This window comes from Aythya ferina (assembly GCF_964211825.1).
Source record: "Aythya ferina genome assembly, chromosome: 1".
In the NCBI taxonomy this organism is placed as follows: Eukaryota; Metazoa; Chordata; class Aves; order Anseriformes; family Anatidae; genus Aythya; species Aythya ferina.
The window spans coordinates 147297856-147320779 of NC_140296.1; the positions used below are offsets into that span (position 1 = coordinate 147297856).

Below are 22924 nucleotides of genomic sequence, written 5' to 3' on the forward strand. Positions count from 1 at the left end.
AGGTGCTGTACGTGTGCAATGCTCCCTCCGGATAACACAACTCGGATGCACAAGGGACAAACAGCACGTGGAGGCCTAACAGCTATTAGTCAGAGATCTCAGAGATGTTCGGTTTCATACTGTGGAAGATCCAGAGCATCTCTCATTGTTTAACACGTGTGTTTGTGAGTTTTAAGTTGCTTTTACTACCTGAAAGACTTAAAAAGACAGAAAGTAAAGAAAAAAAATATTTAAGTCACAGCAGTCTTGCACATTGCAGTAAGGTGGAAGGAAAATTCCACAACAAATGGAAAAGGCTGCATTAAGAGAAAAATGATACGGCTACTAGGAAGCCCACAAAGCGGGCACCTACTTACGTGCTCACTCACTTTTGCACACCAGGTTTCAATACACAGCCAAAAAAGAAGAGGAACATCTTGAAGTCGTTCTTTATCCACATGCAAACAGATGTGGCTCAGCTGCTACCCAGGTGCAGGTTTACAAGAAGTTCCCCCTCCTGCACAGCAAACGAACACAAGTTTCCACCTCTACACAAAGAGAAAAGATGTGCCATAGCACAAAGGGAAGTGGCAAAGACAAACGCTTGCTTGCCAGCAGAGTTTGGTGAAGACTTTGTAAAAGAAGAGGGTTAGTAGAACATGGTCTAACTGCATTTCATACCCCTCTGGGTCAAAAATCACATCAAGGCACTCTGCGTCAGGTATTACGTTAAAAAACAGACCGCAGTACAAAATGAATGCATCAATGAACCTCTATCAGTCACTTTATCTTCCCTATCCAACATTAAAAGAAAATTCCTTTACCATGCTTTTGCTGATAGCCATCACCCTAAAGTGGAATAGGCAGGCTGGGATCCCAATTTTCACTGAACAACTTATTAGAAAATTTACAGTCTGTTCTGACCCAGGAATCTTCCAAACATATCCACTGTTGAGGCAGAAGAGGACCCTTTAGTAGTTTACAGTAACCGGTAGATCAAAACAACAATAATAATAAAAAAGTCTTAATCTAATACCACTGTGACACATTGTTTTGCACAGAAGAACCTTGTGACTGAAGCATTTTTCATAAAGCAAAACATAGCAACACACCAGCAGACCATGCACTAGAGACAGGAGAGCGCACAGAGGGGGGCCATAGCAAACACCCCCACCCCACCCCATACACACAACCACACAGCAAGAACCAGTCTGCTTGCCTTTGAAAAAACTCTGCCTGATAACAAGTGGGCTGGGAACAAAACCTGTTTACAGAACAGCTTTTTGCCACTACAAGATACGTGCAATCCCAAACATACAAGAAACCCTCACTCATGGAATCGCGTAAAGCTTCCAGAGCATCAAGATGCCTCCAATTGAGGGTCACTCCTTCACACTGAGGGTGAGAAAACAAATCTAGCCACGCCAATTCAAACATTTTGGGGGAAGAAAAAGAGGAGAGATGATGTCAAACACAGGAGCCTCCTGTGGCTACGATGCATTCCTACAGGCCAGCACCCACAAGAGGGGAACGCAACAGCTTTGTGCAGAGCTCCGTGCTCTAATGCGGCCGGCCGGCCGTGCACGCACACAAAGCTGCAAATCAAATCACAGCTGAAAGTCGAGCTAGTGCTGGGAGCATTCACGCTTTTCTGGCATTCAGTTGTACATGACATCATCATGTGGGAAGCCATATGTCAGGGATAAAGTACACACAAACTTGAATTGGCTTTGCAAATGTTAATTCTAAGAAAAACACTCGCCAGATTTGCTCACCATGGTCATTTTTTTATTTTTTAATGTAAAAAAAAAAAAAAGAAAAAAAAAGTAAAAGCTTTCTTCCTCTACTCTTCCCCCATCCCACTTATATATATATATATATATATATATATATATATATATATATATATATATATATACACACACATATATATAATTTTAATTCGCTGACTTTCTGCAAAGTAAGTTGATTTCTCATCTCTGAAGAGCCTGTGTCAGATTTTACACAACCAAACGACTACTGAAAAGCTTTCTGTTTAGGCTAAAGACTACAGCACCCTTCAAAATGCAAATACTGGAAGCTTTTGAAAAGACCAATTAAATTTATATTAGCCTCTCTTTTTACAGATGACACTTCTCACTGAGCATTTCTTTGCACCTAATGCATATAAATGCTTTTAGGAAAAGCTGTCCTTAAAACAAAGTAATTTTTATTTCTTCAGTTGTGTGACCACTATAAAAATCCCTGAAAGAAATAAAACAACGGAAAGCCTGAAGTCAAGCACAACTTTTTAATTAAAACAGAGCCTATGCTGTATCCTAGTAACCCAGTTATCCACAGGGACTCTCTTCATTGACTTATATTCTTAACTGGGCCGTGCTGACAAAGGAAATGTATACCCTTGACTGCGCTTTAAGTTGTTCAGGTCAGTGGGGTCGTTGCTTGTGTACCGTGTTGCTGCTCCAGATTTATATTAGTTGACAACCCAGCCTGCAATACCTAAAACCACTTCCTTTCACAGGCTAATTCAGAAGAAGGATGGGATATGAAGCATGATGAAAAAGCTGAAAAGATAGGATTTTCAACCAACTTCACTCTGTATTGAATTCAAAACTACAAACATCATTGCTCCTGGCCCAGATCATGGCAATACATCTGTAGATGCTCCATTTTGCAATCAGTTGTATGTGCATAAGTAAGTAATACTGGTAAGCTCTTCCACAGTCAGATATGAAGGCATTTAGTAGCTGTACTCAGCATTTGACAGCATGCAAATCAGGTTACACAAGAAAGAATCCTGTCAAGGCACTTCACACAAAGAAGGAGATGATAAAAAGCTGGGAAAGAGCAAAACAGTCCCAGTTACCAAGAAGCCTTTGGGGCTGAAAATAAGTGCTCACTGTGAGCTGTAAACATGGAAAGAAAAGGGATGTGCAAATAGATGGAGCAGAAGTCTGAGAAGTAGTCACTTTAAGTACAAGTCTGAAGTAAGTTTATTTAAGATTGTCTCCATAGCCTGCAAGGGTCAATGGGCCTGAGACCACTTGGAAAATGAGAAGCCTCCCCCTCCCGCCCCCCAAAAATGTCAAAAACTTCAACCATATAAATACATAGCAAGTTTATGTGTTCACTGCACAGTGTCAAAGGTCAAACATTTGCTGTAGTTCATACCCAAAGAACTTTTAAACGTTACTTTCCTTGAAAAATCATTAGGGAAGAGGGAAAAGGTAACAAGTACTATTTCAAACAATAAAAAAAAAAAAAACACACACTTTTCTGCTCCTTCCTAACAGGCTGTTAGGTTTATGTATTGAGTGCTCAACACTTTAAAGCCACAGCAGCTATCTTTGTTGGAGATCCTGAAACCGCCCTAGATTTAGGAATAATTATATCTAATAAGATATTTACTTGTACAAATATCTCAAGATTTAGCAATTGATTCTGGTCTTTTTCCCCTTAGTAACATCCTCACAACATGATGAACTTCTTTACCAAAAGGGTTGTTAGGCATTGGATTGGGCTGCCCAGGGAAGTGGTTGAGTCACCATCCCTGGAGGTCTTTAAAAGACGTTTAGATGTAGAGCTTAGTGATATGGTTTAGTGGAGGACTGGTTAGTGTTAGGTCAGAGGTTGGATTCGGTGACCTTGGAGGTCTCTTCCAACCTAGGTGATTCTGTGATGACAAGAAACCACAGGTGTTAACATCTTAGAGGAAAAACTTTCCCAAAGGTTTTTCTTCCATACCCTTAATGCAATGCAAGAGGCCTAATCACTGCTCCCAGATCATTCCCCTGGAAACTGTTTATCCAAAGCTACTGCACTCCACACTGTCAGACCTGGGGCCAAGCTCACGACTGACACAAATCAGTTCTGTTGGCTCCAGCAAGGTTGCATCATCTTTTCCCAGCACTGAAGCTGATGGTCTGAGACCACAGGTTACCAGCCATACAGTACCAATCAAGATATTAAAGCGTGGGTCTTCTTAGCACTCTTGGTTGCTCAAGGTGCACACGGTTCTTGGAACTTAACAGAATGCAGGTATGAATGTTGAAATCCCCAGGCCCTGACTTTCATATCCTACCTGGTGACAAGACCATCCTGTGATAAGAACTGGAATTTGTGCATGGCCCTAGGGACTTCATAGCCTCAGTTAACAAAAGAACAAATAAACAACGTATTAACAGAAGTAGCAAAACACATCAGAAAAGGAGAGGAACGGCTGTTAGAAATGATGAATACAGAGATAATCCAGAAACAGAATCTAAGGAGAGTAATCTTAATTGAATCATGTATAGCAGAACCAGGAAGATAATGAAATAATTGTAAAGTGCAGGGAAACGTATGGGAGTGGAAGACATTGCACAGCCCTGCTTTACGGAGTTGTCTGATCACAAAATTCTTGACAGGAACGATATTACTTCAGGAACATAATGTGAAACTTCCTCATTAGTTTATTGGGAAATACACCACAAAGACAAAAAATAGAAAAGGAAAATTAGAGACTTTCCTTTTAAAAACTTAATATACACAAGGCAAATAAGAAATAGAAACAACTTGTCATAAAACAGATCTATTTATGCACCTTTCCCAAGCAAGACCACCAGCAAAGAGTAAATGAAACAAAGAAAAACATTAAACATGCAAGAACAACCAAGCATTAAAGAAACTGAAAAGCCACAATCTGGCCCTGCTAGTCTAGGCGAAGACATTTTTGTTATAAGTGATATTTATTAGCAGCGTGAAACAATATCTTCTCTTCCTGGAAGCAAGTAGGAGGAAAGGCCGTTGGCAAGGCATCATGCAAATGCAGCTAACAATAGCCACGTTTGTCACACTCATCAGAAATCATTCTTTTCACTTTGGCTGCCATAAAGCATCCCCTTCTGACTAGGCTTTTACAAGACCCTGTTGCACACCACTATCAACACCACGGTAGCTTGGCTGTTAGGTCCTTACTAGGAGCCTTCCTGGTCCTTAAGCTTCCTGTGTCATCACTTTCTCCTGCCCTCCATAGCGTCTATTGCGAGAAGCTGCACAAGGCCTCCATCACGGCTCAGTAAAACTATGGACACAGGAGTCAGTGAGGAAGAATAAATTGCAACACATACTGATTAACCAGGGACCTATATGGACTACTCCATCTAATACAGGCAGCATTGTAAAAGGTATTCCCACTTAAAAACAAACAAAAAAAACATGGCTAGGACATGAAGTCGCTCCACTGAACTGCAGGTTTGGTTAAGTTGCTCTACTGAACTGCAGGTTGGATGATGCCAGTGCATGTTGAAAAAAAACAATGGAGAAACACAGGATTGGGATGCATCCTGGCTGTAGAGTCTCTGAGAAAAAGGTAGTAAAAAAAATAAGTCTAAGAACATTGACATCTATGCATCATTAGAAGCATGAATGCTGCTCTTAATTCAGACTTCTGTGTTTGTTTCTGTATCATCTGATGTACATTTTGGGAGAAACTTGAAGTTTAACCAAGTGGAGTGCTGAGGAGCTCCTTCCTTATGTAGTACTCCAAAGGACAGTACACAGTATTTCTGAAAGCTGGAAGAGCTTCCCATTACATTCTGAACTGAATTTAGGAACTGGGGTTCTGGTTTATGATGCCATGAACTGCTTTGACTTTTCTACTTGAAAAATATCATTGCATGGAAACTGGTCTCTGTAGCGTGTATGGGGCTGATCACAGCATTCTCCACAAGGTACTATGTGTTTGGAAGCATCTGACTTCCCTTTCTGAAATAGTCCAAGGGGAAGGAGGTATTGAACTTACATCTGTAAGAAAGAAAAATGCAGAACTATGGGTTAACAAGAGTTCACTTCTGTTGAGAATCATGACATGAGTTCCAAGAATAAAAGCACAGGCAAAGTTGATGCATATTTTTTATTTGTATATAAATAACAAATAAATAGATACAATTTTCCAAATATAGAATAGACTGATTTCTGATCTAATTCACTACTCTATTCTCCTCTACTGCATGCTTAATACAATTTAAAATAATTATAGGGTTCCTCAGTTGATTTAAAAAAAAAAAGCTTATGCATTTTATGTTTCCAGATAATAGGAATTAAATGAAAATGATTGCATATGTTAATAACTAACTTATTCTAAATGATACATTAAAATACCCACTTTTGTTTCAGATAAAACCAGCCCTGTAGACCCCAAGGTCAGTGCAGCAAGAGGGTAGGAGGTGCTCCAGGCAGGTAGCAGCAGTTCCCCTGCAGCCTGTGGAGAGGCCCCTGGTGGAGCAGGCTGTCCCCCTGCAGCCCATGGGTCCCACATGGAGCAGATCTCCACGCTGCAGCCCCCCCATGGGTGGAGGAGCCCCCGGTGGAGCAGGTGGATGTGGCCTGGAGGAGGCTGTGGCCCATGGAGAGCCCCCGCAGGAGCAGGCCCTGGGCCGGAGCTGCAGCCCGTGGAGAGGAGCCCACGCAGGAGCAGGGGGTCTGGGGGGGGAGTTGCTGCCCTTCTGGGACCCATGCTGGGGCAGCTTGCTCCTGGGAGATGGACCCTGTGGTAGAGAGCCGTGTGGGAGCAGTTCTTGAAGAGCTGCTGTATGTGGGCAGCTCCCACAGGATCAGTTCAGGAAGGATGGCATCCCATGGGAAGGACCCCACAGGGAGCAGGGGCAGAGATTGACTGTGAAGAAGCAGCAGAGATGAAGCGCTGGGGACTGACCACAGCCCCCATTCCCCTGCACTGCTCAGGGGTAGGAGGTGGAAGAGGGTGTATGGGAGGGAGAGGTGTTTTTAGTTTGCTTTCAGTTTCTCACTGCTCAAGTCTGCCACTGATAGGCAATAAATTACATTAATCTCCCTGTCTCAACCCATGAGTCGCTCTTCCCTCACATTTTCCCTGTGCTTCTGAAGATGGGGAATAAGAGCAGCATGGTGAAGCTGAGCTGCCTACTGGTGTGGTGGTTTGGTTTCCCAACTGTTCAGAAGAATTCCATCTGAAGTAAAACAGGTTCAAAAGAAGGGGGAAAGAAATACAGTAACCTACAAGACACTTGGAGCATTTACAAAGTAGTTTGATACGTCCCTTACAGATCTGAAAAATTTACTCCTAGCTTCAAGAGAAGCAGCCAAAAGACAGCACGTTAGGTATAACTGGACATGCTTAGAGCACATTGGGATTCTTCCCCTTTCTCAAGTGGAAGGTCTGAGTTAAAGATACTGGCTAACTGTTGATGTATTCTTTTCCTAATATCCTAAATCCCAGGAAATAATGTTATTCATCATATCTTCATGCCCACACCTTTGAAACTGAGAAAGTAGTACTAAGATGAGATAGCCCAAAACAAAATGTTATAAGCAACTGCCTCAAAAATGGTAATAATAGTAATAAAAAAAAAAGTTCTCAAAGAGAAACACTTTCCTATAGAAAAAAACTGCCCCAGTAAAAGACTGTAAAGCTCAGCCTTTCACAAGTCATGCTACTCCAGTACCCCTGATCGAAAATGGACAGTGTTTCTGGATCAGGTCGCAGCACAGATAATTTGCACAACATTGCTGTGTCTAAATTAAAATAAAAATTTTATTTATGCTACAGGAAAAGCAGGTCAGTTTCACGTAAGTTACGAGTTACAGCTTACCGGTTTTATTTGACTCCCTGTGGCTTCAAACCCACCTCCAACCAACAGTTTCTTGGGAAGGGACTTGTAGCCTAATTAACTGCAATACTCCTACTACCCCACTAACACTCTCTCACCATCAACTGACCTAATATAGATAATGGCAGTAGGAACATATTTATTAAAGACCTAAGGCACAACTTCTCCATTCCTGGATAAAAAGCACTTCAGAAAGGGTTTTTTTCCCCAAGTGAGTATAAGAAATTTTGAAAACCAATGGAAATTTCTATTTTCTTTTTTAATTGGATCAGATGTAACTTAAAAAGATCTTTAAGAAGAGATGCTTTTGGCAAAACTGAGCTTGATTATCCTTTGCTTTCAACCTTACTCAAGTTTTAACACATCTGTGAAGTGTTATCCTGACCTGGTAAAGCCTGCACACGGTGCACAGGAAATAACTGCCTACAGAGAGAATTAGGTCCATTAATGAATATTGGCCTCATCCAGGAAAGAGCATGGCACAGACAGAACCTGTTAATTAAAAAGAAAAGAGCAAACACATTGAAGTATGACAGTTTGAGAAGCTATCTTTGCTCTCAAATACACTATATTTAAAACCCATCATTTGCAATGATCCGAGCCTTATCCAACCTTTTAAGCAAAATCTTTTTCCATGCAGCCTTTTTTGGGCAGGACCAGTGTTGTGTGGCACCAAGCACAGCACTACAACTGAGCTTCAACCCTCCAGAGCAGCACTGTGCAAAGCACTTTGAGTGCTGCAAGACAGGGAGTGCTCCTGACCCAGCTGTCCGCACAAGGGTACTCCAGAAAGGACAGAGTTTCTCTCACAAAGAGAATGTATGTAATGAAATGTGATAATTGTTTTTAAGTACATATGAAGGTATTGCAGGGAAGAATCATCTCCTTTCCATGTCCACACTGGACAGCTCAGCAGTCCCAATGTTAACAAGCTTAAAAATAGCAAATGAACTGAATTCAGACATTAGAATGAGTTTTCCAAAGGTTAAGGCTGCTCTATATTGGAAAGATTGCTCCAGATGGTTCAGGAGTCTCCATCACTGGAGGTCTGTAAGAACAGTTTAAACAACCACATTAGAAATGGTAATTATAACTGATCCTTGCTCTGAGGCTTTGAGACTTCTTTCAGAACTATTTTCTCTGATCCAGGCTGTCCAGACACACTGCAGAGGGAAATCAATGTCACATGTATTCAGAAAAAAAAAGGTTTCTGGGCTGAACCTCCTGGGTGCAGATTCTCATACACAACAAAGCTGCTCTAAATAAACGGATAAGCTGCGTTTATGAATATCCAAATTTCCCAGCTAGTCAAGAAAGGAAATTCTCCTGGATCTTCTAAATTATAATTGTTAGGTTATAGACAGTGAATTACCACCATAAACCTAAGTTTGCCAAGGAAGATGCCAACCACAAATGTGCAAAAGGTATCCTGAGCAGTGAATGTAATTGGTGAATATAGGGAATTCCATAATCCTAACTAGTAATTAGTTGAAAATGGGTAGCAAGTGAAGTGCATACTACTCTCTGAGAGGAACAGAGCAACGTATTCTGCATTCAGCTCGACAGAAGCATACACAAACAACTTACCACCACCAAGGACCCAGCAGTAAAAGGGACCAATGTTCAGAAACAGCGTGTGTATGACTGTCACCAGCTGCACACCCTCTGTAGCGAAAGTGTTATTTTCAGCATCTCTAAACAACTACAGAACTCATTACAGAGGGACAGCTTGTTTGGCTATGCTGCCAGGAGCCTTTCTCAAGTAAGGCAAGCCCTCAAATCCTTTATATTCTAGCATTGCCCACTCTGTCCTCCGAAGGCCAGACAGTTCATTCAGTTCTTGATTACAACTGAAGTACAATGAAGTCATGTTCTGAATGACTCCAATGAACAGAGCAGTATTTCAATGCGTACGCAAAACACAACCAACATTCAGCTCCCCCCAAAACTGTTTTCACATCTTCCTACTAGCATGAGAAAGGAGGAAGAAATTATAACCAGTGTTTTAGTTACAACCACAAACAGTTTAAAAGCACCCAAACGCCTGTACAACTGCACAGTCAAAGCAGCAGTCCCCATCACAGACGCGTACCACTTCTACTTCATGGGGCTATTTCACCCCTTCTTTCCCTACACAGCTGCTTCCCATAATAGCTACATCAAGGATAAAACCCAAGTTTATTTTGAGCTGCTTTGGACTCCCACAGCTAGCAAAGAAGTTTTTTCAGCAACCTTGGCTGAAGCTGTCCTTAGCTGCACTTCAGGACCTATTTGGGCCTCAAAAACTATACCCATTCGTACCAACTAGTGCTGCCTGCTAACTGAGATTAAGAGCAAAGTAGGACAGCTCCTGCTGATGTGGAACGCTTTAAATTCCTATCACTGCTGACAAGAGTAGCGTGAGAGAGAGCTGTGAGCATGTACTGCACGCTGGACTGAAATTTTGCCCCTAACTCACCCTCTGTGACGCTTCCACCTGAAGAGGCTCTGATGAGAAATGGCTAAGGACAGGTACGCTTCTGTGATCTAGGGTCAAGCTCTGGTGTCTGCTGCAGCACAGGACACTTCAGCCTCATTTTGGAAGTCTGGAGGTTGCTCTTTATACAGTAAAGCTAGAAGGAAAACTACATGTACCTTGCGCTTAGGAGTTATTTTAACATTACTATCCTGGGATCAAAAAGGTGTTTGCTTCATCTACGATATGTTGACAGTAGTCAGGCAAAATGGTCGAAACAGGAACCCTTGGTGATGCTTCTAGTTATAGAAGGTGAGAAATGTTTTACCTGTTTTGTGGCAGCACGTACAAGCCCTTAGGAAGACTGGGACTCCAGGCCTTGCAGTACCTGCTCCATGACATCCCACTTCACAGTAATTACACTAAGTGCTGATGGGAGGAGTAGCCTCAATCAATTTTCTAAACTAATTCTACTATTTTTTAACTACTGGAACTGGACACAAGATTTTTTTTTCCCTGTAGTTTCTTATCCACCTTGCCTCCATCTCCTTTCCCTTCCCTGCAAAGTTAACTACCCAGCCGCACTTCTACTTCAAAAGATCTTAGATTTTACTTATTCACACACAGATGTACATTCATTCATTCTTTATTATTTTGGAAAAAGCTAAAAGCATACTGCCACGCAAGCTTTCTGAATAGTTGAGAGTAACACTGAGATCATTTCCAGAAGGATTCTGTTCTGATTCATCAGATCACTGAATCCTTTAATCTACAAGTAGTTTTTATCATCTTTCCAAATTAATCACAAAAAGGTTTGAAACACTAAGCATCAAGTTCAGCTAAGACATGCAAGCAGTTGTATTCCCATCCAAAAAAAATAAATTTAAAATACATAACCACGTCTAATACACATTTCAGTTAGACCACAACCTGCTTAAAAAAAAAATAAAAAGCTTACAGAAAAGAGGCATATTAGCACAAGCATTCACAAACCCACAGTACAGTCATCTTCACAGACAGCTAGGTCACCAAAGCATCCATTATAAGCTTCCTGGAAGCCCTCAAGGTCCAGGCATCCCTGTAATTACCACTGTAATCTTCTTACAGCTCAAAAGTCTCCGCTAACACTGAGTCACCAAAAATAAATTTTGAAAAATCAGCTTCGCATATCTTGTGGCATTAACTCTCAAAGCAATAACCACACTTCACAGTAAAGGACCAGTCATCCTTTTAAGGAATAGGAGAAAAGTATCAAAAAACAAGGCACTACCTGCAGTAGGCAGTTCTAGTTTTAGCCCTTTCCACACCCAGAGGCATGCAGTGTGCCCTCCTGAATGCCAGGCCTCTGAAATCTCACAACAGAAAATATCTTAAGATGAAAGCAAATGAAGGGTGTGTCACGTCATCAAAAACAGTTGAAGGTCTTAAAAAACAAACAAACAAACAAACAAAAAAAACACAACAGGAGAGAACATGAGACGTATAAAATGATATAGATACGATTCATATACAGCTCTAAGATGTACATAGTGTGCATACATTGTGTCTGTTCTGGATGAGCTAGGCTTCTCCTTCCCACACATCTCAACCATAAATCTAAGATATTTTCCCAGTTTCATAGCCTGAGATCCAATTCTGACATCAGTAATATCTTCTTCAGACTGCCTGCATGCTACAGATTAAAATACAGGAAATCACAGAACGTGTATGCCCCAATTCTGCTCTGATTTCATGGAGACTGAAACCCTCACCTCCATCTCTCTTCTCCCTCCAGTTCCTCAATTCTCTGGCAGCAACTGAATTCAGGATAACATATTTGTGTTCCTGTGAGGATTATAACATCCTGACCAACCCATTACAAACTTTGAGGGCCTTTGAACAAAGCAGGTGAAACGATCACCTTATGGAAAGCTACAAGAAAGCCTCCCAGAAATTACGATTACACCAGCATGCAAACAAAATGTGCTGTTCCTCCTGTCTATCAAAGGTAGCAATGGAAAAAGGGCACTTAGAGGAAGATAAGCCTTAGCGCAATATCTGGGAGACATCACAGCAGCCTCCTTTGCAGCTCTGTTCCTACCAGCTGCCAACACTGCACAGTTCTGCACAGACTGTAACCTAAAAATCACCATTTTAAGCTTGATTTCCTAAGTGAGAAAGGAATATGTTATTTTACTGTCTGTCCTCTCCAGTAATTTCTGAATGCATTGGCTAATTCCAGAAGCATTCAACAGAAACTCAGAAATAATCAGTTTCTCTCACATTTCATGAAAATATGCATCTGAGCTGAGGAAAGAAGTATCAATTAGTCATTGATCTGCCCTTCTCTCCACCCCCTTACTGAAGCCTCGGGCAGAGCTCTGTTTGTAACATGCCTTTGGGGAGCAGCTGGCTAGCAAACGTGCATATCAGCAGCTTCAGACATAGCACCACACATACTGCTTCTTGTCCTGTACAGATATCTTTGACATCGACCTGCTGTTACTGCCCTGGTTGGACAAGGATGGAGGGAGGAGAAGGAAGCAGGGCAACTGTCAAGGCACTGGGATTCATAAATCCTGCCCATCGTGGAACAGATTTATTTTAGACGAAGTTGCCCTGCCATCCATTCACCTACCTCTGCTCTGTGTAGAAATACAAAAATCCACCTAGTCACGGCAACAGTTTCCAAACAGCTGCACAAAATCATGATGAACCTAATCACTTCAGAAAATGGATCCTTCTTTAAAGCTATTTCTGCCAGTGAACCAAGCAGCCAAGTACTTTTAAATGCAAAGCTCAACCTGGCACACAACTCAAGAATTGAACACAAACAGAAGACAGTGACTTTTCCCCCAACAAGACAGGAGGCAATCTGAACCATCGTGTTTCCTCCAAATAATTATTCATTTGTTAGGTAAGTAAAAAAAAAATAAAAAATCATTTGTTAAGTAAGTAAAACAAGTGCATGACAAAAATGATGTTAATACTATCAAGCTGCTGCATTACTCCATTTCCGACTCCTGTACCCCTTACTGAAAAATCCCATGCAGACAATGATGGCAGCCCTACAGTGGATTCCACATGAGTCACGAGAAAAATTTTCATCCTGCAACAGTTATCTTTGATACTCCCCTCCTCCACTAAAACTCATTTCTGTATTTTAAGGAAATGTACCCTCTTCTACCCTCTGTTCTCAGCTCTAAATATTGCAAAAACTTCTTGCCAGCAAGCATGGTTTCCTTCTGGTTTTAATAACAGAATGGTAATGTGCAACTATAGCATTCTTTACACTTCAGTCTGCAGCTTAAAGTCCTCTGAAGATCTGTTTCCTTTTACCCTTTTATTGAACATTTTGTTCAGTTCATAAAAGAACTAATTTGATTAATACAAAGTGTAAGATGAGCCTTTCATCTGACACGGTGTAAAAAAAACTTGGAGGGAAGTAGAGTTTGTTTAGGTTTTAATGTACAGGGTTATAAACTGAAGAGGTAAAGCAGACAACTACACTTACAACTTGGACCAAAGGCTGGAGTTACTTAGCACAAAGTATGGATTATTCTCGGTTCTCTGCAGATCTCCTACAGACACCATTAATCAGATGAAGCAATATCTGGGAATGAAATGCATCGCTACTCAGTACTCGGAGAATTGTTCAGCATCGCTCAGGATAAAAGGATGTAAGATATGCATCTTCATTATTCTCCAAAGTCTTTTTGCCCCCATTACCTCATTTATGAGCACAATTAAATTATGCATATATTCATGCATTTAAGTTATTTAATGACTCGACTCTTGAATCTCTAATTATGCTTAGCAGTCCTCATCAGAGAATTGTTAATTCAGGATACTTAAAAGAGTACTGCATTATTTCACATTTGGAAGTTAGTCCTCTCAGCCTCTAAGGATCAGAGATTTTACTTCTGTTTCAAAGCTGTAAGCTAAAATTCTGCACAATCTGTCATGCAATCTAGATAAATACATCAAGCAGACTAGATCTGGCCTCTAGGCAGGGTGTTCAGCTTCCCTGCCTTTGCTACATTCTGGCTCAGCAGCTTAAAATGCAGTAGGCATAGGTTAGACTGCAGAACCGAGAGAGATGGGTTTGGGTGAGGAAGCTTGAAAATCTACAGGTTATTTTCCCCAATCAAGTTGCTGTGGATGCAGATGATTTGGTTGGGAGCTACATAAAAGCAGAATAACCACCAGCATTTTATCTATGCCATGTCAGAAGCCAGGCTATCAACACGCTAAGCAGCAAATCTGAAACTAACCCATGAAGGGAATGTGCTAAGACAAGGAAGAAAGCAACAGACTAAGCCTACGGTAACCACCTGTTTAAAGCAATGCTTTAATAGAAAGCAAGGCAGTACCAGGAGAAGTTACATAAAACAGCCTCAAACAGTCTGTTAGATTATCTAATTACTCAGAAAACTATGATGGTGCAGTACTATGACTAAGCAGGGTAATGATCTTTTCTGTTTCCTGAAAAAAAATGCAGGGTTCAGCTGTAGGCAGTTGCATGCCAGCTTTAAGTAAATTTTGTCTAGTACCGCATCAAAGAATCCCACTGTGGTGAACCTTCCATCCTCGCCATCCCACCAGTAACTCAATTCCCATAAGGAATTAGTAAGGCTAATGAACTAAACAGCTGCAGAGAGTTCATTTCTGCATTCTTAGCACATGCACGCTCCTTATGTTTCTTCTTGTCTGTGCAAGGACGGTTCTGGTGGAGGAAGAAAAGGAGAAGTAAGAAGTCAAATTCTGACTTCACCCTTTTTCTTTATCTGTTGCACCTTGGTAAAAGTAAATGAAGTTACATTAAAAAAAACAATAACATACATTTACTATTATAGCAAGAAGAATCGGACAAAAAAATCCTATGGTCTCTAGATTTCTACTGTTCGAGCTTTTGAAGTAAAGGTGAAGGATTTTGCAGTAGTATCAATTTAGGATTTCATTTTTTCTTTTCAACATACTGTCTAGCAAGTGTCCAGTCTTAAGTAGTGATAGAAGCTACTGTAAAACAGGTTATTATCTTCAACTAATACTAACACTATGCTTACACTTAGAGTAGAAAAATACCACAGTGCTTAACACACACTATACATCCCATCCAGAGCAGCTTAAAAACACACACGGCCAAAAATTAAGCCTCTAATTCTTTCCCGGAACAGAACAAGCAATAAAAAGAAGAGTAAGCCCCAGCACAAGAGAGAAGTCATGGAAAAAAAAGTAATTTTTACAGTGCCATGGAGCAGCAAGAGAAGATGATATCCCAGGAGAGATGAAGGCTGAAGAGATGTTATATTGTCGTTTAATTACATAGCTGATTAGCTGGCTAAACATAAGTACATTTGGCTTGATATTTGTCCAGTAATTCACAACAGCAAGCAAAGAAACAGGATCAAACTTGCTTATTTCCTTACACATAAAGAAGTCTAGAAAACACGCAAGATGAGGTGGAGAGGAAACATCAAAAAGCATTTATTCAGGTGCCAAGAATGGAAGTACTGGAGCACAGCAAATCCAATAAATATAAAGTTTGAAATTGCACAGCATTCCAGATGACAGGAACCAGGAGGACACCAGGCTCGGTCTGGCTAAGCTCAGTTATGAACGTGAACCGAGCACAAATGGTGCTTCACTGATTAAAAGCACCTCCATCTCAACAAATCTGCTGCTTTTGCATTTCTTTTGCATTTGACTGCAGAAACTGAGAAAACAGATAAGCTTTGATCCGTTTGAGGATACATTTAGCAGTTGACTCCTGATCTACAACTTTCTTCCACTTTCCAGTGCTCAATCTTTTTAATCTGAGAATGGCGCACTAATTAGTAGGCTTCAGCAACGAGCGCTGTTTGTGCTGGGTGATCAGCAGCACCCCCACAATGCCAGTTTAAGCAGTGCAAATTTTCAATCTGCAGAATGGGCTCTCATGCCCTGTCTTCAAGCTATGGCATGCAGGAAAGATAGGACACAATCAATTCAGCAAAACTGTTTGAAAAGAAGGAAGGACATCCAAGGATGGAGCTGTGCTCCACAGCTGTGCAGCCTACAACAGCATGGAACTGGTAAAAGAAAATGGTTTTTGCTCAATTAAATAGGAAAACAGCCCAAAGTGCAGCAGCAGCACTGAAAAAGAGAAGAGCAATAGAGTCAGAGGTACTCGAAGGAGGAAGTCAGGTGAGACATCTCCTCGTTAGCAGCAGCGAGCTGTTCAGTCAGACTAGCCATCCCAGGTAACTTCGTCCTGACCACCAACAGAATACGAACAGTAATAAAGAACCAAACCTGATGTGGTTAAATTAAATGAGGCAAGCTTCAGGTGAAGTAGTTGATGAGACAAAATCTGTCTGGCTTATGCTCTACTTCTAGACAGATGTAAACAAGAATATATGAGCTTACCAGCAGCAAAACTGAGTTGATAGTACTGAAAAAAACGCTTTAAAGCCAACTTCAATACTAAACTTGATCTGCCTTTTGCTTTCTTCCATATGCTAACAAGTAAATCTAAACATCGTAGTCATCGGGTGTGGTTTATTTTAGAGTAGTTTTTCTGAGATTTTATTTAAAAACAAATCACTGACATCAGCCTGACATCTATTAGGACCCTTTCCACAACAAAATTTTACCCAACCTTCAGAATGAGGAAGACAACCAGAAAAAAAATCTGATTTAGTCCCAGAACATTAGAATTGTGTTAGCAAAAGAGAACGTGCAGTTTTATGGGTGTTAGCTGTGGGAGTGAGGGTTGGGCGTGTCACAACTTGGTGATACACATTTATAAGAGGTATTTTTTTTGTTCACTGTGCAGTCTTTTGATTTTGCTTTTCTTTCCAGCGAAGCTCCATGTTTGACATACTCTACCTGTACCATAGCTGTTGCAGATTAGTGCATTCTGAAATGCTACCTGCTTCCATATTGGCACTGTTATCAACACAGCTATACCAGTGTCTTCCTGCAGCTCTCACCCATCAGACACGGTGACTCCACATCAGCTACAATTTGCTGGTTACGAAGCCAAGGTTTGGGCCCCCATCCTCAAGGTATTATTTGTGGCTAATTTAGCAACTCCAACACAGAGTACACTGATTATAAGTCTGCTTTCAGGAGCAGAAGTTTGAAGTTCATTAGCATAACTCAATCCACTTAAAATCAGACAATTTTCAGCACCTCAGAATCAAAGCTTCAGAACAACAGCGTGCCAGGGTCTCTAAAGCAAAGCCTACAAATACTCATCCTTGCCACCATTTTTTTTCCTAGCCCTGCTAGAGTCTCCTTAAACACAGCCACGTGGCACTGCACCATGAAAACAGGACAGAGCTACATAACAGCCATAAAATACATGAACTTTTTTCCCCCCAGATTGTCCCAGGAGGGCTGAGAAATTTTTCTCATGATGGAAGAGCTGTACAAGGTACTGTAACTCTGGATTAAGTTCAGTACATTCTACATTTAATGCTCTGTAAATTATGAATGGTTTATTCTGGGTCCCCACGCTCCCAAATCATTAAAAACATAAAGTAAATATTAAAACATGTTTTTATTATTATTTTTAAAAGCTCATGTTAGAGCATTGTTAAACCCTTGAGAGCTTAAAGAATCGCTTCATCTAATTCTTTTTTTTCCTTTCTATAGGGTAGAATCATGACACAGTACTGCAATGTAACAGCTGTGTTGGTGATACATCAAGATGTAATCCCTAACACTGCTCAAAAATTACTATGTGCTTTTTCTTTATAGTCTTCCACCTCACTATAATTCAAAGAAAAAAAGAGAGAAAATTGTTTTCTGAAGTCTTAAATCTTGAGATTCACCTGCCATTCCTCCCCCTCTTTTGTCATTACTCTTCTCCATGGGCAAGAATAGATCATTTTAAACCCAAAGGTATCCACAGCTGAGATTTACTCACCTGTATTCATCTAAATATTCAATGATGCAGCACTTCCTTTGCAACAGCTTGTTAGCTTTACAACACAGGTGGGTATGATCTTTATGTATTAAGAAGACTTTTATTATCTTAACCTTAAGATGATAAAAAGCTTCCATAAAAGTCTTGGAACAGACCAAAAGAAGAAAAAAAAAAATCCACCCGTGCTTATCACACAACATATCCAGAGCATTACACAGCCATTAAGCATTTGCATTCTTCTAATGAATATATCAGATGCAGTTTTCCCCATGTGTCATAGGCAACCTATTTCAAATTAAAGGTTCTTTATAGTCATCCAGTTGGAAAGAGAGAAACACGTGAATATACACACACGGTTTGTTACTACTGTGTAAAATCTGCAATAGTCCTCAACTCAAAACAATCCAGCTAGTTGTGGTGCAGAGACAGAGCAAGTGGCACAGCTTCCAAAAGACAGTAATCACTGCCTAGAGGGCAAATGAGTTTCCCTTGGAGCTAATCAAGGCACAACTTGTCTGCTTTTCTCTACCTACGTGATTATTTTGTGATTGCACAGCAATACTTTAATATTTTGTGTAGTCCAGAGACCTCTGCTTTCACAAACTGGTTTAATTTACAGTTCCCAACATTTGAATGTTCAGAAGCTCACCAGCTTGGCATTCTCCACACCCTTTCTATCTCGCAAAAGAAGTGAAGACTGAAGAATGGGGATAAGGGGATGAGCATTTTGTTTCTTTTTTTTTTTTTTTGGTAGACACGTATGTTGAAGAATGAGAGAAAGAACTGTACAATGAGAAGCACATGTTATTTCAGAAAGTGTCTCAAGTTTAAACAACTAAACAAAACTCATGCTATATTTGAATTCCACATGCAAGGCTTTTGTTTAAGAAGGCAGTCTTTTAGTACATTAAATTTAGTTCCATTCCTTCCCCTTCATCAACAAGGGTTTGCATAACCAGATGTTCTTATACACTGCAGTTTACAGCTGCCCCATATGGAACTGCAACAATAAATATGCATAACTATGGAAACCAAAGCAAAGGTCAGAAAAAAAGTCAGTAGTTTAGTAACCTGATACCACAGTGTTTTAATAGTTACTGAACCTACATCTTTCCCAAATGAACCTGATTACGAAATATGTCAAACATATTTTGCATCCAAATGCTTCTCTCCAAACTCTTCAAACCTAAAGAATACTTACTTTTTACTTAGAGAAAAATCATTTGCGTTGATAGAGCTTCTTCCTACAAGCTGCCAAGTGCTTTCTGCCAGAAAAAGTACATTAAGCACGCACTGAATACAATGGGTTATCAGCTGTATACCTCAGAACCTAGATCTCAGAAATTGTTCCCAGATCCTTCTGAGCTGCCTTTTTCTTTAAATAGCCCTACTGTTATGTCGTCCATATACTGAGAACTTCATTTTGCCTGCATTTTCTTTTTCAGATCATCTCCCTCTCTTGGTTACAGACCAAATAGTAGACAGCAGTATTAGCAGTTCACTAACACTACACATGTAAGTTCCCTTACCATTACAGTCATGAGAAATATTAAAATAGTATCTAGTGATGTGCAAATACTCTATTTAGTGATAAAGAAAAAAGTCTTCAAAGACATGTTTGGCTAGCTAGCTGATTTACTAAGCCCATTACCTTAAACAATGGACATGGCATCCAGAAAAACACACAAACTCTCTTCTCTTGCTATTAGCAGAAGATTAAACTGAGAAAAATCATTTAGTATGAAGATACTTTGTTTTAACCAATTCTTCCTTCCTTGAGCACAAAAGGAAATTAAATTCACATCTTTCTCCCACCTCTAAATCCAGTCTCCTATCCCCCAAAATACCCTCTTTCAGACTTGGTTGCACGAAGTACATGAACCGGCATGGCTCACAATTTCAGAAGTAGGGCTGTCAAATACTCTCCAGTTGACATTGTGAAGTGTTATTTATTTTTAGCAAAACTGTAGTTGGACTCAACTCCAGCTTGAGCACTTTACAGCTATTCAGTAATTCTACTTGAGTAAGGCTTTTAATTCAGAAACCTATAAGGGAATTAAACTACTTAAGAGAAAAATTGAGTGATTCCTGAAAGGACCTGCCCAATATAAATGACAAACTTCAAACAGCATGGAGTTCTTCTGGGAACATGGCTGGGCACAATGGAGAAGTTTAAATATTTAATTTAGACTGGGCTGCAAGTCATTAATTTTTTACTGAGGCAAATCTACAATTCAGCTAGAGCTAGACTGAGCTGCAACCCATTCTGGCTGAAGGTAGGATGAGTATCTCCAACACAGAATGGGACACAATCCCTCTCCTCCAACTCCACTGCTTGCTTTTACATAGGGATCTCAGCCACAGAGTTTGAAATGCAACTGGGCCTGGATGAACGTGTATCATCTGCTCACTGTTCTGCTCACTATTCAGAAAGTGCAGCTTGCCCACAGGTCTGGAAGATCCAGTTACAGCATCAGTTTACACAACTATTATCAAGATCACACTGTGTTTTGAGAATGCCATGGGCAGTCAGAAGCTACTTTGCACTTAGTCCTCGTCCACAGTGACACAGGGCACTGCTCAAAGCCAACACAAGAGGAAGCTGAGATATTAATTTTGGAAAGAAAAATGTATCACCATCTCCACTTGCAAGAGCAAGACAGAGGTTTTATCTGATAGCTCATCTAGCGGATAAAGGAGAACCAAATTAAAGTTTATGAAAATTTTACTATATATACACATTTATTAACTATATAGACATCTATATACATGTAAATATATATAAATCTAAACAAATAAAATTTCATCCATCTATATAAATACAACTTATAATACAAGATCTTCTTCCTCCTTGATAATCAAGTTTCGATTAACATTTTACATAAGAATGACCTTTGTACTTTGGAGCTCCCATCTTACAAATGTCTTGACGGGGGACTAAGTCATTAGCTGATACTTCTTTATAGTACTTTAGTTTTATTTACAAATGAAGAACTACAACACAATATTACACTGTGTAACATGGTGTTGAAATATAGGTGACCTGATTTGTTTTCTACTGTACAGTGGCCTCCTACCCACTGAAAGAAGAAAAAATAGGACAGATTTTTAGAGTTCAGCTGGGTAAGACTTAACTTTCTGCCTTGCAAGTGGAACTCTGAAAGCTAGAATGAGCTCAGTCATACATTTATTTTTTCTAATTCTCTGTAACAGCATTTAAAAAAAAACAGGTAAGTCAAGTGAAGAGTGCCGTGAAGCATCTACCATGATTTCAAAAAATGTATTGCGTCAATGAAGAAATACAGTAAAAAGAATCCCTACTTAACCAAAGATACCAGCTTTCTAAGAATTTAAGCTTTGATAATGCTAAGAGCAATATGAAGTTACCTGTTCCAATCAGAACAATGAATGAAAAATCATGCAGCAGTATTTTCCCCCAAATGCCATCCTCTTCCAGACTCTACCTACTTATTTTCATGATTAAGTGAAGTTAGAGATTATCATTATTCCTGAGGTGTGACCTGGCAAAAAAAAAAAAAAAGAAAATTCAGGCAATATGCCACAAGGTGAAGCTTTGGAAGTGCATAAACAAGCCTTTTCTCCTCGGTGCAGTACTGCGCCTTGTTTGCAGCAGGGAAAGCTCATTTTGTACATTGTGTCTCTGTTTGAAAATTGGGGGCAAAGCTGACTGCTGTACCTTAAGACTTCTCATTTTTCTGAATGATCACTGAAGGAGTTATTAAACGTTTTTCTTCTTAAAACATGCATTACGTCCTAGACACAGATTTGATCATGTTAAATGGTGAAAAGAAAAAAAAAAAATAGGCCACAAGTACTGGGAAGCTCTATCTGAAGTAATCCTCTTTGCCTCCAAGTCTTTCAGATAGCTATTTTACATTTATATTTTGCTTGCGTATGTAAAATGCATTCCCTAGCACTTGGCTCCCGATGCAAATGAAGCGGCAGCCAGCAGGCATGCACTAGGCTGCCCGGTTGCCACAAGAGCCATCCTGCCTCCTGCAGCCCGGCTCTCACCACAAAGATGTTGCACAGCCTCCGTCAGCTGAGTGCTTATTATCTCTGCCTTGATTCCCTCCTCTGACGGGCTGAATTTAAGAGCTCAGTGGAAATGGTACTTGATTGAATCGCCTCTTCACCGAAACCGTAACGGCGTTAGAGAACGAAGCAAACAACACTCCAGAGGGATCTAAAAATATTCACCTCTGGCCTGGTAGAGTGATTCTGCTCTTTGTATTTGTGCTTATAAGAAATAGCACTATAAAAAAATACCTCCAGGAATCAGCGTGCTCTCTTAATGGTAAATACTATGGCAGCCAGATTGCGCATCACGCGTGAATCAATAGAGGCCTTCCTTTAGCAGGTCAGCCCTTCTTTATCCATGTGCAGATTACCTCAGGTGCTACGGCAGGAGAATGGCTTGGGAGGAAAGAGGGAACCCAGCCAGCCTTCACCAAGTCCCTTTGGGGTATCCCAGGCCCGGCAGGACACATCAGCTCGGAGGCAGGGCGATAAAGCCAGACTTGAAGATCCTGAAACCAGCAGTACAGCTGTTTGCATGAGCTAGTGAACCTACCCGTTGTCCAAACCTGCTTTGCACAAAGCCATCCTGGACTTAACCAAAACCTCCAACAATTTTTAAACATGGTTTCATTGCCGAATTCCTCTCACAGAACAGAAAACAGAAGGGTAAATAGCCATAACAGACAAATCGTAGTCAAAGCAACTAGCAAGAAACATTCTCTGCAGGTTTTGCATACTGCAGCATCTACTGGAACAGTCAGGAGAGACATCCCATACCATTTTCATTGGTGTTCCTCTCTCTGTCACTTAATTTCCCACCAAAACGTCAATCATGGCAAAAGTGGACCTTCAGAAAGAACTTGAATGAATTGAGTCACAGAAGAGCTCTACAAAGAATTGTTATGAAGGAATCACACAGTCAGACAC

General features: G+C 40.5%; 1 protein-coding gene across 7 annotated transcripts in view; it reads right to left on the reverse strand.

Annotated features, from left to right (window-relative positions):
* KIAA1549 overlaps window positions 1–22924 on the reverse strand; it is a 139583-nt gene that overhangs the window by 81463 nt on the left and 35196 nt on the right. The window contains exon 1 of one of the 7 annotated variants that reach the window (XM_084506352.1): window positions 21344–21477. The exons of the other annotated variants lie outside the window; for them this stretch is intronic. The gene's annotated coding sequence lies outside the window, so the exon portion shown is untranslated. Of the gene's footprint in view, window positions 1–21343; window positions 21478–22924 lie in introns of those variants that run through there. 7 annotated transcript variants of the gene reach the window in all.